Genomic DNA, 16,195 nt, shown 5'->3' on the forward strand with positions numbered 1-16,195 from the left:
TGGGAGAACTTCTTGCTGTGAGGCGACGACGCTACCGCTGCACCATCTGAAAAAAGTCTAACAGACCATTGCCAGGTTGGAATATTAAAAGGTATATACATACTCTCAAAAAAGATTCAATCACAACCATGGTATCACTTTGAGTTGTAACTAATCTGTAATCAAATTACTTTTAATTTTTAAATATCAAATTATTTTGATTATCTTACTAAAAATGAGATATGTCTTTTTTGCTGCCTTGAACAATATATCTCTACCTTTCTCAAACAGTTTCAATCATTTTAGTATTTAGGATGTATAATATTGTTTCAAATCTTTGTGATAAATAAAGGTCTGAAGTAAATAAAAATAATTCATATGAATAGCTTATTGCTTTATATACAAGTTTTTTTTCCCCTTTGGGAAAACACATTTTTCTACTTCACAAAACATGTTTTTATATTTTTCTATATAGGTAACATTCCACCAAGCTCAATTTGCATAAACCAGTATCACTGTAATATTTTGCTCCCACAATAAATGCTCTTCGTAACTGCATTATTTCATATCAACTACCTACCCTCTCAATCTTTTAATGCCTTTTCCTTCAGATGTATAGTATAAATCAATGCCAGTAGTAAATGAAAGAAATGCATGCTCTGTAGTGGGTAATTCTTTTTTTTTTATACTTTAATAATTGTAATGAATGAGGATATGCAGAGTGATCTATTTCAGTTTTTAAGTGTCCTCTTGCAGAGGTGTGACCCATACTGGGACCTAGATATGCATAGTAATCTACTTCAGTTTTTTAAGTATCCTCTTGCAGGGTTCTATGTCAGAATGCCGAAAAATCAAAAAATCGAACACTCACATGAGCGAATAATCAGGAACTTGAAATCACTATTGTGGGGGGCTGACCCCCCCCCACACCCCTCGCTAAATATATATTCCTACTTTGAGGTTGCACTACACTGAGGAAAGGGCAAATATTCTGATCTTCACTGTACTGCAATCCAAAAAACTAAATATTGAATTCCTGAATTTTCGCTCATGTGAGCATTCGATTTTTTGATTTTTCGGTGTTCTAAAGTAAACCCTCTTGCAGACGTATGACCCATTCTAGGACCTAACTGTAAATTGCCTCATTTTAAAATATCCTATAATGATTTTATGCCATCTGTTACTACCCTTGCTTGTCCTTATATGAAAATTAAAGTCACTCATTAAAATAATACTCATATCTACTGTAACATAATTCTGTAAAATTTTGAAACATTATTCTCTACTTTTGTTGTTTTTAGGCCATATGTACAAATTATATATATAAGACCTATAGACAAATGAAAATCATATATACGTAATCTGACTTGTATTTCTGCTATAATTTCTAATAGTCTAAATAATGATTTATATAACAAAGCAATTCCATAGCATTAATTAGAACCAAATGCCCATGGCACATTATGAGTCCCAAACATTAGCTTTAATGTATCTGGTTGCCTAATATCACATAAATATACAAAATCATCATCCAATACTATTACAGTATAGTAAAATAGTAAGACATCTTTTTTTATTAATGAAGCTATTAACATTTAAGCTGCAAAAAGTAGGTCAGCCTTTCATCATTTTTGCAGGTTTACTTAACTCCTTGTTTATTATTTTTGTATTTAATATTTTTCCTACGGAATTAACCCTGTTTCTATGTCTTCACTTAATGCTATATCTTTTTAATTATCTTCATTTTCTTCAGATTCAGCAATAGTCTTGTCTACATCTTCACCAATATCTCTGTCATTGTCTTGTACAGCTGTATTATCATTCTGAATAATTATTTTTTCCATATTAACATTTGTTGTGATCCTGAGTTTCTAATTCCTGGTTTTTAATTTCTAGTATTTGAGGACAATTAAGCCAAAGATGACCAGGCTGTTTACATTTTTTATAAGATATTTCACAATATTTAATTATGCTGTCTTTCCCTATTGTGAACATTTCCTTTTGTCACAATTATTTATTAAGTACCTATATGAATCATAAAAAATGCAGGACAGTTGTTCTCATTACATAATATATGTTCTGTGCCCAGCAACATGAGCCACACTTGGTATATGGCATAGTTTACTCTCTTGTTTTAATGTTACCAAAACTTCCTAGTGGCTATTCCAAATTTGGCTCTCATTACATATTTTTTAATATTACAGACTTATTTACAACATAGAACAAATATTGATATCACTAATATCAATTTTTGTAGTTCAAAATTGCACAATACATTAGGAATGAGATTAACAGCAGAAATATGAACATTATTTTAATTCTCATTTAGAAACATAAAGAATCTACCATTAACATGCTTTCAATAGACATTTTATAGTACATGTGTTTACCATGTATAAATGCTCCTATATCTTTTCTAGTAGTGTTTATGCCCATTTATCTTTATTAGTAATGCTTAATGGTACTGCTACTTTGTTCCCTACTACATCTATTAATTGGTTCGGCAGCTATTGATGCAATCCTAATCATACTGACGTTTAGAAGAATGAGCTGGTACATTCAATTTTTGTACAGATCCACCTTGCATGACTTTAGCATATCATATTGTTGTATGACTCAATTCTGTTTGCAGTTCACTGAGATGCCCTGACTATCAACAGAATGTATGGTTGACCCATGGTCTGTATTAATGTCTGACATCATGGCCAAAGAAATTACTTCTTCTCATTTTAGTTTGTTCATAATCTGACTCCATGATACAACTTCTTTTTTGGAGGGTTCATCTTCTATAAGTAGCTCTTTTAATTTTCCATTAAGCAGTCCTTCATCCATCAACATTGTAATTACAATTACTGAAGAACGATCAACATCCATTTTTTTCCTTTTGTTGTACAATGACTTCTAAAAACTTTCTAATGCTATTTCCTTGGTGGTATTCTACATGTTCTTCCTAGTCTCTGCTACACTGACAGCAAAATCATCACGATCCCTGCTAGAGCCACCCCATGGCCTACTGTTGTATTATCAGATGTGCAAAACAGTAGGAGAAGTTCCTTGGTGTCCTGGATAAATTTTGCCTAGTCTGTATGAATACCACCTTGGTCTTCCCTGAAATGAGGATCCTGGCCACATGGGTCTTACCAGGTGAACAAAAGATACATCAATAGATAGATAGATAGATAGATAGATAGATAGATAGATAGATAGATAGATAGATAACTAGACAGATAAATACATAAATAATCATAGTGGAAGGGAAGATGAGGTTGCGCATTCAGACTGTTTTAGTAAATTTCTTTGTTTTGCGAAACATTTGTGTTGTGCTTTCTTAAATATGTAATTTTTTTTTTCAGTTCCAAACAAAGTTTTGTGTATGCAGGCATGGATTTTATATGGGCTGTCAGTCACTCCCATACTTTAGGGGTTAGAACAGAGGAAGATTGCTCCATAGATTGTAACTTACACTGAGGTGTTTGCAGGTTATGGATAGATGGAGGGAAGGACATAGGGACAAATCTCATGTAGTTTGGGGCTGACCTGTTGTGGTTTGCACTAAGTTTAAAGGCTAGGTCTGCTTTTAGCAAACTGATCTATGCTTGATTAGGAACCAGTTTGCCCTTGATAGCATGAAGCAATGATGCTCTCTTTGGGATGACAGGGTTATGAACCTGTATATATCATTTAAGGTTGTTTGGAGGGAGTCAGGTGTATTTCTGATACTACTGCAAAAATTGCATGTCCATACTGTAATTGAGGAAGAAGAACACTTTTGCCAGTAGCTGTCTTTCTGGAGAAAGGAAGTGAGAGATATTTTTAGTCCAGAAAAGGAGACCAAAAACATTGCCTTTTGTTACTTGGATGTAACAATGGAAGTAGAAGCCAAAGTCAGGCTGTTTTCCTAAATTCTTGCAATGTTGGACATTTTTTTCCTCAGTTCGTGAGTATAACAGTCAAGTTATATAGAGCTTTGGCTAAGCTTTAAGGGATCCCAGATAACATGTTTTTGTTAGTGTTAAGTTTGGGGTATTCCTATAGAAGATCTTTCAAAAGCAGGTTGGGATGTTTTTAGAGAAGAGTTTGACCTGTTTATGATCATGTCATCAGCTTAAAGAATGATGGGGAGGTGAAATAGATTAGTGTATAATTTTTAATAAATAAGGAGATTAATCTGATTAGCATCTGGAAAATATCTGGTTAAATATTTTGCTCCATATCATACAGTAAACAAGTACAAACTGTGTGAAGTCATGTAATTGTCATCTGAGTGTCCGATTTTTAAAAATACACATTTGGTTGCATTTTACGAAGGGAAGTACCTTCCTTGAGAGTGGATGTTCAGTTTTAGTTTTTTTTTTAGCAAAGTAGTCTTCTTTCAGAGACTTTCATCTTATAAATATTATATATTCTCTGTTCAAACAATGTTGATCTTTTCATCCATCATCCATAGTAAGAATCTTCCAATTCTTTCTTCTTTCTTTTTTGATTGTGTATATTTGTATTATATAAGTCTGTTCTGTCTTTTTTTGGTTCTTTTCTTTTCTTTCTTGTTGTTATTAGTGGTTATTATATTATTATAATACCTTTATCTTTTTTTTGCCTGCTTTGCCCCAATGATAGTGTGTACCGTTTGTTCATTATAACCCCTTTGTAACCTTTTGTCTCTAAATTGTAACACTGCCTTTTGTTTTTGTCTCATCTGTAGTAAGCCAGACTTAAGTAGTTTGTTATTTATTATTTTTTACACATGCGATTTATGCATAGATTATGGATGCATACTAGTTCTATGGAGTTCTCCATTCTCCAACAAGGCTTCCTATATATGCATGTGTTCACACCATTGTCACAAGTTAACAACAATCATGAGAGTATGCACTCATTCTCTAATGAGAGTATGTACTCTAAAATTGAGTAGTAGAGTAATTTATGTATTGTATAAATTGCTTAACATTCCTGCTGTGGTTGCTGTAAAAAAATCAATCAAAAAACGGCAATAGTGTATTAGATTTTCATTGTTCATTAAAATTAAATTTTTCATTACGTATATATATGCACAATAAATATGCATTGGCATATGAGTTCGCCATTCCTAGACTCCATACCCTCTACACCCTTTCGTTTGTTATAAAACCATAACATTATTTTCATAACATTTTCTTTTAACATACCCACATAAGACGATTTTGTTATGATTAACACTTTTTTAATTTTGATAATAATCAAAATAAAATAAATAGAGATTTGGGATTGATGTAAAGATAAATTTTGAGATTGAAGTTTACATCTAAGTTGACAAACCTTTCAAAATTCATTTCATTTATTTCTTCAAATCTTTCAATAAATTCTCTTAGGATGTTAGTGTGTTGTTTGTGTGTTGTTTGGTGTTATAAAATATAGGTTTATCTAAATATCTAAATAAATTGAGAGACTCAGTCAGAGACCTTTGGCTCTTGAATGGTGGATTATCCAGTAGGAAGCTCTTTGTGTTTTTGGATTTGAGAAGACCCTTGAAGATTGGTACCACTTCAACAAGAAATAAAATACAAATTCAAAATTCAATAACATATAATTAGTAAAACATATAACAAATTTAGTAGTTTTTAATATTTTTAATTAACTTATTTATTGAAACAGCATACTTTTGCAAATATAGACAAATTTCTGCAACTATAGAAGACACTTTTTTACACATCCATCGTCTTGTCTATTATTGTATCGCTCCCCTTGTAACTATGCTGTTATTAAAAATAGCTCTTAACTAAGCTGTTATCTTTAACAGTTGTATTATATAACAGTATTATTATAAAATTATTATTTCTGTATTATTATTAAAAAAAATTTCAACAGTGAGGTAAATTCAAATAAAATAAACAAACAGGGCCATATATAATAAAATATTTAAATACATTTTTAAATATATTATAAACATTTTTTATTTTTAAATTTATATTTTTTATATAATACTTATTTTTAATTATATATACTCCTTTTACATCATTTATAATCCAAAACTCAAAAACAACACTTGTCTAAATAAAATCTGAGTTTTAGTCATGACCTGGGCCATAAAAGCAGGGGTATATGCCACATACATACATATGTATTTATTTAAAAAAGTAAGAGTAACCAATGAACTAACATGCTTTGTGAGGTGAAAGGAAATTGGAGTATACCGAAAAAAAAAAGAAAGAAAAACACAGAAACACTGGAGGACATATGATCTCCACAAAGATAGCACATGTCAGTCAAGACTGACCGCATACTCTGCAGTTGTGAGGTAGAAAAACATAACCATTAGACAACCATACTAACAGATGGCTGAAGTTTGCATGAGAAGCACATATTTGGTGTGTGTTGGCAAATGCTGAATGCACAACATTCCAGTTGCACAAATGATCCACTCATGAGTGGTAAAACATTTTTTCATTGGAAAATTGTGCATAGTTGTGGTGGGGTGGTAAATTGTATGTGGACAGGTGAGAGCTGTTACTAGTTACATTGACTTATTGGTGAAATTCACTGCTATTATGGTTTCACAGTGTGCACCAGTAGTGATTTCCTTCTGAAGGGGGATTTTCCCTTATATTGGGTTTCTGTGATTGTGTAATTGGTAAAATAAAGTTTTTGGTGGCTTGCCCCCACATGGGGCTATTCAGGTTGTTTGTCTCCTTGAAAAAATAAGTTTTTTTCTGTTTATTTGCTAGGTGGGGGATTGGGTAGTATTTAATGTTTTGTGTGATAGTGTTTTGTGCAGTTGGTGTTGTGTGCATTAGGGATTCTGTCTTAGGGTCTTTTGAGTGTTAGTATTTTGCGTTATTGACATATCTTTATATAATTGCGAAATAATCTGTCACAGAACTACAGGATGAATCTTGTTAACAGCTAATAATCACAAACATCTATGTTCCACATGCCAGAAATTTGTGGAGAATTTGTTCACATCAGTCCTTTTCTTCGTATTTTGCAAAATACATTATCTACATTTTGGATTTCAGACATTTCTGCTTTTTTCCTCCTTTGTTGTACAATGACTTCTAAAAGCTTTCTGATGCCATTTCCTAACTGATACTCTACATATACTGCCTAAGTTGTGCTGTCCCAAAGTGGGCTTGGTATGGTAAACCATAATTTGTTGATATAAATGAAGCAGAGAGCATCCCATGATGAGTTCTGAGACCTACATTGCTGAGCTAGGAGTTTATCTTTAGAGCAGAGAGGTCTGCTAGGGTTATACCACTGCAGAAAGGTATGCAAGGAAGGGAATTCATCTGGGTGGTGAAGTATGGAATGAGCAGTTTTTAGCTAAAGGAATTTAAGACAGTTATGGAATTCCACACAATTTATTTTTAAATGTACAAGGCAATGATGGAATCTGTTAGGCAAAGTAGCAGAGAATTTAGCAATTTTACTGTAGCATTGTTCAAGCTTTCCTAAGTGGCTATTATGTAGAGCAATGAGGACAGTGTTACTGTATAGGAATGTTGGCAGGAAACAAGCCTGTGCAGTAGATTTACAGTCTAGGCTGGGGAGAAACAGCATCTCTGTACAGAGCTCCAAACTTTGGTGAGTTTTCTTTATGATATTATCTATGTGAATGTCAAACTTGAGCTTATCTTTAATTGTTACAACAAGTAACCTGATGTTGGAAACCTGCTCAAGCTTAATGTTTTGAGCAGAAGAAATATTAAAGTTATTTGAGTTTTTGGAACTGTTTCATGAGAGGAAGAACATCAGTTTATTTCTTTATTTATTTTTGTAGCATTAAGTGTAAGATGAATGTATCTATCTCCACTGTTGTGCTGCTGAGTAGGATTCCTGAGTAATGGTCTGAAGCAAAGGATTGTAAAATCATCTACATAGTGAGTAATACTGGATGGAGATACAAAAGTGTAAATCTTATTTATGTATATGCTGAATAGCAAAGGTCCGAAAATGTACCCTTGAGAGACCTCCTTATATTGCTTGGGAGGAAAGATGAACTTGTGTTTTATCACATTACTGCTCAGGTGTGATTACTTAGGTAGCTCGTGAAACATGATAATATTGTATAAATCCAAAACCAATTGACCAGTCCACAATCCCTAACTGAAGAAATAAATATATATATTTTTTGGATTTACATTTTGGTGCAATCAAGTGGAAACTGTTATCCACATGTATTGTTTTTATATGATAATGTTGTATGAGGTAAGTTAATAGAGTTTGAATCAGTTTGGGTATGGAACTGCAGTGAATGCCTTGGAGAGGTTCAAAAAAAATATCTGAGAGTGGTTTACCAGCATTACAATGTAGGTTGACATTGTCCAGAAATGATAACACAGTAGAGCAGTAATGGTGTGATGGTGGGGGAAGAAACCATGTTAGGTAGGAGAGAAGAGATTATTATTGAGTAGATAGTGCATGATTTGCATGTGCATGCAGTGTGCCCAGATTTTTAAGAGAGGAGGAAGGATAGCTATGGGTCAGTAGTTACCTAGTTCAGTAGAGTTTACTTTACTGAACTAGTAGTGGCTCAGTGTATGATCAATTCCATAATTCAGTGACATATAACTTGGTAATGGATATATTTATGATGATGGAGACTGGAAAACAAAAGCACTTCACTGTAATGTAATAAGCTGATAGCAACTACTGTCAGATCCACCCTCACCCGCTCTTTCATTGAAGAGCAAATTAAAAAGAAAAAAAAATTAATTTCCTTCTACTGACACACTTACTAGGTGGCCAGATGCATGACATGTCCCCCTTCACCCTCCTGCCATAACCATTCAGGTCCAATTCCTAAGCCCTACCCTTGACCCTACCTTTGCACATTTTATTGAAAAAAAAAATTCTTCTTTGAACCTGTAGCAAACAGTTACTACAGTTTATACTCTGTTTGCAAAGAACACTTCACTGCTTAAGTTTTAATTACAAAAAAAAAAAGAGAGATTTTATTTTCTTGTACTTTTAAGCTGTAAACACCTCTAGAATAGAAGTGTCTAGAAACAATCTATGTAATCTAGAGCAAAGCAACAGGTCAGGGTCAGCTAATTATCTGAGGGAAATTTATGTAGAGCTAAGGAAAGGAAGCTAACTATGGTGTTGAGCTGCAAGATGAGTAGCTTGAGCATGTGTGCTCCTCAGGGAGTGGCATGTTGGTTTACTTGCCAGTTTTAGACAAAGCACTATTTCATGTAACCTGCTTTCTGATGGATATGGAAGGAAGGAAGGAATGATAAGAGACTGTGGGATGAGTGAGGTATAATGCACAACAGAGACAGTGGGTGGGGCAGAGGAAAGGAAGTATGTGGAAATTACTCAGAATCAAGCAACTGGGCCTCAGTGTGAGTAACCTAGGTTATGCTCCCCAAGAGTGTCCAAACCTCCTGTTGAAAAATAAGAGCTATAAATTAGGTTCAATGGAAATCCTATTAAATTAGTATGGCATATACTATATGTAAATGAAAACTACCAACAGTAAACTCACTGCAAATGCCAGGGTTTCTTAAAAAATACAGAATTTATTACTGAAATTACAGTTATGATGATGGGGGTCCATGGCTTATTAGGAAATTAACCACCTTAACTGCTCTACCACCTTAAAGCACATACCGAGAAGAAAAACTGTGTAAATTTGAAAACAATCTTGCAAATTAAAAGACATTTATCTTATGAGCAGTTTTATATTACATTTTTAGCTCTATAACAACTTAGGAACACTGAAAATTAAGGACAAGGCAGCAAAGACATATGCTAAAATTTCTCTAGAACATCTCTCAAGCACTTAACCTAAATTTTAACAAGCACTTACTTTGAAACATTTTACAAGCATTTTAACCTACATTTCAACAAGACCCTCTTTACAATGAAATGACTTGAGAGTGCTATAACATATTTGCTATTTGGAGTACTTTTGCAACATTGGTAGCACGATTAACAACAATTACGCTACCATAATAAGCATTTAGACTTTGTTATATAACACAGTGGAAATAAGAAGACAGAAATATTGTATACCATTGCTAACTGCTGACACAACAAACAGTACACACAATGGATTGAATCATGCTTAGTAGAGTACACATTTACAGGTAGAAATTAATAAGGTTCAGCAACAGTCAGCTATGCAAGTGACAATTTCTAAGTCTGTAAAGCACTATTTGAGAAACTTAGCCACTTGGTAAAATTACATTTACCATAAAATAATCAAATGATTGAATCAGATTACATGCACTGCTGCTCACTTGCAGACTGTTGGAGACAGACAGGGAAGAAAGGTATAGATCAATGTGTGTGTATGCATGTTTAAGAAGTTATCCAAGGGCTTGCACAAGCGTATAAATATTGAGTATGTGCGAGCCTGACTGTCATTTTGTAGTAAGCTGTTGAGATGTAATCATGTATGTTTGCAAGGTCTGTTAATCAGTTTGTTTATATTTCATGATGCTGCTATCCATCCTGATGTGTTTCTATGTATTAAAGCATCTAAACGAACTACCCCACCTGCTTGTCATCTATGTTAGAGAGGGACGAGTGACATGGTGTCGGAAGAGGCATGTCTAAAGGGCATGGTGTTAAAAGAAGCATGGCCAAAATGACTTCAGTTTCTTCAATTTAAGTCTGAGAGGCACCCGGTTGGTATTGGAGGAATATATAGGAGTAGATCATCCCTACTGCATGTATAATTCCCAAAACAGGTCAGAAATGAATTTCAGATGTTAAAACTTGAGCAAATAATTTCTTATTCGCAAAATATGAAACGAGGCATGCAGAAAGCTCAAAACGATATTCAAATAAACCTATATGTTCGATATTGATAAAAAATATTCAAATTGCTACTGAAAATGTTTGAAATATGGTCCAAATTGCATAAGACAAATAAAATAAAAGGAATCAGATCTTTTCTTCTCAGGTCTCCACTGAAAATGGGCTTCTGGCCCGGCTGGACTAACCCGGTTAACAAATGTCAATAAATAAATGACCACATTTTCACAAAGCACATATTTTTCATATTAATTAAAGATATCTGAGTTATCAGAAGTGTATAAAGTGTTTGCATGTTTGTGCAGTATTACAGTAAAGTTATTTTCCAAAATACAGCCATTACAGAGCATATTTCACAAGGTACAGTATTTCAAAGAGTTTATAGTGCATTTGAATGTTATTACAAGCTCACAGAACAGCTTGTACATACATAAATACAAGGGGCATATTTTTCAGTGTGTTTGTGCATACATTGTGGACATGGCAGATGGATTTTGAAAACCCAGTGCACTTGTATTTGGCAATATTATTGCAGAGAACTGGATAGTGTTTGAGCAAGAGTATGACATTTTCATACAGGCTGCAATTTCTGATAAAGATGACTATACAAAGGCATTTATTCTGCTTAATTTTGCTGGGTCAGAAGCCATAGAAAGGAAGCATTCATTTGTGTATGCACCGTCTGTCTATGCATGAGAGGGGGAAAACTGTCATATTGCTGTACCGGCTGAGTCAAGGGAGGACCCTGAGGGTTTAAAACATAAGTTTAGAGAAATGTGTAACCCCCAGACAAATGTTACAATGGAAAGGCACTTATTTTATAAATGGGATCAAAAGCCTGGTTAAACTTTTGCAGCATATATAACTGGATTGAGAAATAAGTCTAAAATGTGCAGATTTGGAGATTTAAGAGATGAGCTGATAAAAGACAGATTTGTGTGGGTATTAAAGATAATGCTGTGAGAAAGGTTTTGCTTCATGACAGTGATTTAACTTTGAATAAGGCCATTGAGATTTGTCAGATATTCGAGCTTACAGAAAAGCACACAGATATGCTTACAAATGAGAGATGCATGCTTCCAGTAACTTCAAGAGTTCATGTTGATAGTATGCAGCAAGTAGATAAAAGAAACAGGCCCAAGCACATGGCAGCAACTGTAGCCCTTACAGCACCAATGGTAAGCCCCAGAGCTTTCATCAAATTCTAGGGTTCACACAGTCTCAGTCAAGCATAAGAGTGAGTCAGCAAACTCAAAGCATGGGCCCCACCCACTTTCAATGCCAACTGCCATAATTGTGGTGGAAGTCATTAATCTAAAAGGGAAAAATGTTTAGCTTTTGATCAGCAATGTCACAAATGCAATAAATGAAATCATTTCAAAAGGTTTTGTAAATCAAAAGGCCCACATTATTTTATTGAAAGGGAACATTTTAAGAAACAAGTTGATGATCATTTAGAAAGCTGGAACCCTACTCTTTATGTTGATGGTGTGTCAGTGTTTCATGAAACAGTCAATGCAGTGGATTTAAGGGCAAAGAATGAAGTATTTTGTACTGTTTGGATAAATGGGAAACTCACAGAGCTCAAAGTTGACACAGGTTCCAAGTGCAATGCAATGTCAGCAGAAACATTTGCTAGAGTGTGTCATGGTGAAAAGCTTGATTTGGCAAAGTGTGTGAAGCTTGTTGCTTATGGAGGTGAAGAACTTCAGATGGAAGGCTCAGTAGTACTTTCATGTTACTGTGCTGGGAGATGTTACGACTTATTTTATGTGGTCAAGAGGCATGTACAGTCATTATTAGGGCTAAGAGACAGTTTGAAAATGGGACTGCTTTCATTTAATAAGGAAGTCCATCATGTTAGCTTAAAAAGACCACTACTCTAATTTTGCCCAGTATATTTTTTCTACCTATTCTGATCTTTTTGAAGACAAACTAGGGAAGCTTCCAGCTGTGTACTCCATGAAGTTAGACCCAGATATCAGTCCAGTTATCAGGCCAACTCAAAAAGTTCCAATAACCATGCAGGACAGAGTCAAAGCTGAGTTAGATAAAATGGTGTGACAAGGTGTGATTTGTCCAGTAGATGAACCAATTGAATGGGTATCTTCCAGGGTGGTAGCTCATAAGAAAAGCTCAGATGATATTGATCCATGAGATTTGAACAAAGCACTAAAGTGACCTCATCATCCAATGCACACAGTTGAAGAAGTCTCAGCTCTGATGCCAAATGCCACTGTTTTTCCTGTCTTAGATGCAAAGAGTTCATTTTGGCAAATTCAGCTTGACAAGAAATCATCATTGCTCACTACATTTGGTACTCCATTTGGCAGGTACAGATTTTTGAGAATGCTATTTGGGATAAATTCTGCAAGTGAAGTCTTTCAATTTGCAATGTAGTGACTTTTTTCTGGGTATCCTTGTGCTATTATAGTAGACAACATACTAGTAGGAGGTAATGGTGAAGCTGGGTATGACAGAAACCTCAGAAAAGTTCTGGAAAGAGCACATCAAGTGAATCTTAAGATTAATCCACAGAAAAGCAAATTCAGGCTATAAGAGGTTACTTAAGTTGGTCATTCATTTACTATTTCAGGCCTACAACCAGAACCTTTTAAAACAAACAGCCCTTCTTGAGCTGCCATCTCCAGACAATGTTCAAGCCCTGCAACTTTTTTTGGTATGGTTAACTACCTAGGCAAGTTCATTCCAGACTTGAGCCAACTTTCAGCACCACTTAGAGAGCTGATACAGAAAGATGTATTATGGTCTTGGTTAGAGCAACACCAAAAAGCATGTGATGTCCTGAAACAGAGAATTGCTAGTCCACCAACTCTCAGATATTACGATGTTCACAAGCCAGTTACTCTTTCATGTGATGCTTTGAAATTTGGGCTTGGTGCAGTCATTTTACAAGAAGGTAAACCTATTGCCTATGCATCAAGAACTCTTACCCAAACTGAAATGCAGTATGCTCAGAGCAAGAAAGAGCTTTGGCAATTGTGTTTGCATGTTTGAAGTTCCACGATTATGTTTAGGGTAGACCTATCTAGATCAAGGCAGACCACCAACCTCTAGTCCCTATCTTAGAAAGCCTCTGCATACAGCTCCAGACAGATTGCAAGACATGATGTTGAAATTGCAAAAGTATAATTTCACTCTTGTCTACAAGAAAGGCAAACCTCTTTATTTTGCTGATATATTGTCCAGATCACCCAGAAACACTACTGAACAGTATGAGAATGAGAACCTTCATTTTGAAGTCATGGAAGTGAGAAATTGTTCTTCCACACATCATGATGAGCTGAGAGATCACACAGCCAGAGATCCAGTTTTACAAAGGTTCAACCACTTTATCAAACAATGATGGCTGTCAAAGCAATCTAGTTTACCTCAAGAAGTGCAACCTTATTCTCCATACAGATATAAAATTTTGTCTGACAAAATTATCATTATGAAAGGTCTGAAAGTAATTGTTCCAAAGTCCTTGCAACAAGAGTACATTACTATCTTGCACCGTGGTCACCCAGGAACTGACTCAACCAAAAGAAGGGCAAGAATACTAGTATTTTGGCCTCCCATGTCACAAGACATTGAGAGAGTACTTTCATCTTGTTCTGTGTGTAATAGTACTAAACCACATCAACAGAAGGAGTCACTTCAGCTAAACCAGATTCCTGAACTACCTTGGTTGACAATAACCACCAACATTTTCGAGTGGAATGGTCAACATTACTTGGTATTGGTAGACTTTTATTCTACTTGGTTTGAGATTGAGCTACTTCCTAACCTAGCATCCAGTACTGTCATTACTAAGATGAAGGATCAAGTTGCAGTCCATGGCAGTCTGCACAAAATTATTTCTGACAATGGCATACAGTGTACAAGCCAACACTTCAAAAGATTTGCCGAAGAATGGGACTTTACTCATGTCACACATAGCCCTGAGTATCCACAGTTAAATGGTTTGGCAGAACGTGCAGTTCAAAGTGCAAAACAGTTACTAGAAAAGTCAAAATGAGACAACAGTGATGTAACAGTGATGTTTTCCTGAATCTCTTGAATCTCAGAAATATTCCTCGTGATAAACATCTTGGTTCACTTGCTCAGAGAACCACATTACCAATCAGTAGTCAATTGTTGGTTGCATGTGTCAAGAACAACAGCTCAGTGAAAACCAATCTGTTAAAGAAGCATTTAACCCAGAAGTTCTACTATGATAAGACCATTAAACTGCTCAATCCATTACGAGAAGGAGAAGTGGTAAAGATGCAACCTTCCAAAGGTTATGATCAGATTGGTGTTGTGAAGAATACTTGCCCAGAACCGAGATTGTACATTCTGGAATCACAAAGAGCAGGGTTTAGGTGGAATCGGAAACATTTGATACCATTGTCCAAGCATATACCACAGCACATAGCCTGTGAGAGAGACTCTTTATCTCACAGTGAGTTGTCCAGTGTTCCTATTCCAGAGGAAGTCCCAGCAAAGATTCCCATTCCTGTGAGAATCCAGAAGTTCCTGATATGAGTTGTTCACTGAAGACTGTCCCTGTTGCTAAATACATTTCAGATTGTTATGTTACCAGATCCAGTCGTATCTCCAGACCATGTAATAGATACATAGCAACTTGGACATGAACATTGTATTTGTTTTTAATGTCTATAATAATGCATGCCTAACTCCAATGTTGTCTTTTACTAAGGGCAATCCTTTTAGGATGGAGGATGTAGATCAATGTGTGTATATATGTACCTTGAAGAAGCTATCCAAGGCCTTGCACAAGTGTATAAATACTGAGCATGTGTGAGCCTGACTGCCATTTTGTAGTAAGCTGTCGAGATGTAAGCATGTATGTATGTAAGGTCTGTCTGTTAATCAATTTGTTTATATTTTATGATGCTGCTATCCATCCTGATGTGTTTCTATGTATTAAGGCATCTAAACAAACTACCCTGTCTGCTTGTCATCTATGCTAGAGAGGGAGGAGCAACAAAAGGAGTGATGAGAAGAAGAGACTGGGATGAGTAAGGAATAAATTACTATAGAGAGAGACTTATACCTCTCAATTGTATAGCTTTTGCAGAATATCCAATTTTTTGTCTCATATTTTTGGTCTGTTTTTCATACAGTTGTGGTTTTCTCATAAAGCAGTGGCAAATCAATAAAGATTGAAGTCAGAAAATAATGCCAGACACTTGAGCTTCAGACTTCATACCATTCAGAAAAGTTATGCTAATGCAAAACCTGTTATTCCATCACCTTTCTAAGTTTGTAACAGCAATATTTGAAAATTGTCCCTATTTTTGGGCCTTTCCCCCCATTGTGTATGGTAGATTTCTTGCTCTAAGAGTTTGAAAGGTATGGAGAGAGTTGGTGGGGCAGTAGAAAGTAGCACATGAAATTACTCTAGAGCCAAGCAGCTGGGCCTCAGTGTGAGTACCCTAGGACACCCCCCCTTCCCCGAGAGTAC

Source organism: Protopterus annectens, chromosome 11.part0 (assembly GCF_019279795.1).
Source record: "Protopterus annectens isolate FY-2018-M chromosome 11.part0, PAN1.0, whole genome shotgun sequence".
Taxonomy (NCBI): Eukaryota; Metazoa; Chordata; order Ceratodontiformes; family Protopteridae; genus Protopterus; species Protopterus annectens.